Source organism: Chondrus crispus, genomic scaffold (assembly GCF_000350225.1).
Source record: "Chondrus crispus Stackhouse genomic scaffold, scaffold_321, whole genome shotgun sequence".
NCBI lineage: Eukaryota > Rhodophyta > Florideophyceae > Gigartinales > Gigartinaceae > Chondrus > Chondrus crispus.
The window spans coordinates 48,628-51,823 of record NW_005179209.1 but is presented as its reverse complement, the minus strand read 5'-3'; positions in this window follow the sequence as shown (position 1 = coordinate 51,823).

Genomic DNA, 3,196 nt, shown 5'->3' with positions numbered 1-3,196 from the left:
CTGATACATTGGAAAGAACTGGTCAAATCACCGTCTACGCGCCCTCTCCATCACCAAACGGCCTCAATGGCAATGCACTCCGATGCATCAACCTCAATTGGGATGGGAGGGACACTGGGACACGACCTCAGGATGGGGAAACCAGGGGTCTGGGAAGCAAAAGGACTCTGGGATCCGCATCTGCGGACAAAGCCCATCACCTTTCTGGAACTCAGGGCAGTAACGGACAATCTGAAGGCATTCGCAGACGACCTTCGCAAGGGGACCCATCTCCGCGTATGGGAGGACAATCAGGCCGTGGTCCACATACTCAACACGATGACCACGCGCTCACCAGCCCTAATGAAGGAACTGCGGGCGCTACACAGGGTACTGCTCAAGCTGGGAATCTCAATCGAGTCACGATACGTCCCTTCTGCCGTCAACCGCTTCGCAGATCGCCTCTCTCGCTTGCGTTCACTGGACGACTGGAGGATCAACACCCGGACAATCAGGGCGCTCTTACGCGAGATGGATCCAACAATCGACCGGTTCGCGGATCAAGAATCAACGATCTGCCGCCGGTTCAACAGCCGCTACCGCTCACCGGGATCCTCAGGAATCGATGCGCTACAGCAACACTGGGGACAAACGATCAACTTCTGGAATCCCCCGCTCAAGCTCATCCCACTCGTCGTGGAAAAGATCATCCAGGAAACGGCACAGGGTCTTTTGGTCACCCCGTGGTGGCCCGCTCAGTCGTGGTGTCGTCGCCTCAAGGAAATCGGAACGTTTCAGCTGTTTCAGGCGCCAGACGTCTATCTACCCCCATTGTGGGCCCCACAGCACCTGCCGGCCCCACCGTGGAAAATAGCCATCTGGACGATACGCAGCAGCTTCCGCTAGCCGCCGCGCTACGGGGCTCAGTTCTACGCCCCGCCGGAGTTGGAATCTCAGGCGGAGGAACTACTATCGCTGGTCTGATTCACCGCGCTCGTGCGCCCAACACCTGGAAAAACAATGAGCGATTCTGGCAGAAGTGGACTACGTTCTGTACGTTGGAAAGGATCGACCCATGGGCTGCGGATGAAGGATCTCTGCTCCGGTACCTCGGTTGGCTCTTCGACTCAGGCACGATTGCTGGCGGATCAGTCAAGAATTACGTCTCCGCAGTGGTAACGGCCCACAAACGCGTCAAATTACCCGTTGGATACACCCCACTCATCCAACTCGCGCTGGCCGCCTACCAACAATCTGACCTGGATCGCCGCGCCGAAAACGACCCAGACGCACACAAGGAACGACGGGCCCTCCCGAGCACCGTGGCCAAGAAAATCTTCAACGCTGCAATGGCCGCTCCCGCTCTCAACCGTCAGTTCATTCGCAACGCTACCGCTGTTCTGGTTTCCTACGTCTTCTTCGAAAGCGGCGAAGCTGGCGCTGCGCTTCGCTTGGACAACATTCAAGTTTCGGAACAATCAATTGACTTGGCAATTGCTTTACGGAAGAATCGATCTCGCGTGGCACATACTCTATCCTACACTAGGCTAGCTCCTGACAAGCCATCGCTCATCGACTTGGTCTTACGGTACGACCGGTACCGCCGAAACACCCGCTCCACAAGTCGCTACTATTGGGCCCTCCCAGGCCAACGGCTCACACCGTCATCGGCAAGCATCTCACGTTGGCTCCAAGCTTGCTTGTCTCACGCTGGCGTCACTCCCCCTCCGCAAGTGCTGTGGTCCTCACACTCGCTTCGCATGGGTGCCGCATCGGAATGCGCTGCAATAGGAGTTCCTTCCTACCGCATTCGCATGTGGGGGGATTGGAGTGTCGCTCGCACAATGGAAGAATCCTATCTCGACGCTCGCGTACAGCCGTGCGAGGATTCCGTCTTCTTTTTCGGACACCTGTCCGAAATCTCGACTACTCCCTATGGAGTTTCTTCAACATTATTCAGTGCATTCATTGGCAATTGAAATGTGAATTTGGACAAGGGGGCTTTTCGGTTGGAACGCACGACAACTCAGAAGGAAGTGGAAATCAAGTGGACCATTTCAGCCGCAGAAAGTCAAGTCAGGATGACTTGGCCACAAGTCAGCGCCAAGCCACACGCCATGATTTGGAATGATTCTTCGTTCGCGTAATGAAGAACTTGTCAAAAGCAAAAAATCAGCACCAAGTCACGAATGACTTGGTGCTGTTCTTCGTTCCCGTAATCAACACTTGGCACAAAAATGAATCATCACCAAGTCACACGCAATGGTTTGGCACCCCCACTATAACTTGGCAATGATTGCGAATGATTCTTCATTCGCGTCATGGAACTTGGCAGAAATGGAAATTCGGCCACTGTCCGAAAACAGGGCTGTATAAGAGAGGCACGTCAAACTCTCTCTCACCACTCTTCTTTCTTCCTCAAGTCGTCGCTTGTTTCTCCCACCATCCCACCCTCAGCTTCGCTGCTCAGTCATCAAGTCGTCACTGGTTTGTTCTCTCCCTACTCTTTATTGTATGGCTTAACCATTCGGGAATGTTTTTCACACACAAGCTGGGTAAGATAACGCGATCTCTCGGTCGCTACTCAAGCCCTCTCATCCTGGAAATGCCCCCTCATCTTTGAAGCTTACTAAAGCAGAACTCGAACTCAGGTGAGTCATGGACGCGCGCCCCGTATCAAGCCGAATGTGGTCCTCATCCGCCGAAGCGGGTAGTATTGCAAGGATAGCGGCCCGGGGTGGCATGGAAACGCGCGCCACTACGCTGCTCTGGCCGTTGTATCAACGTTTATGTCCACACTAATTGGGGACAGCGAAAGACAGGGGCAATCCTCTGGAATTCAAGGAACGGTAAGCATTTTTCTGGACCGAGATCTTTAGGTAATAAAGCGTATTCTTGTTTCTTCAACATTATTCTCTGAGGGAAGGAGCGACGACGGTGTTAAATACCGTAGAGGGGCTATGTACACGTGTAAGATACGACATGTTGCCATTTACGAACTGATCCCGCTACAGTGCTACAGTGTAGTACAGGGGGGGAGGGGGCCATACAAGGGTACTGTATACAGTAGTGCCTACTTTGGCGGTGCTTCTCTCTATATAGCAGGGGGGGTCTCTTAATTAGTGCCCTTTTAGTTAGTGCATATTGGACCTTAATGCACCCTCTGATAGCTTGGCACGACTTTGTACAGGTGTACACCGGGGTGTGAGGATCAAAA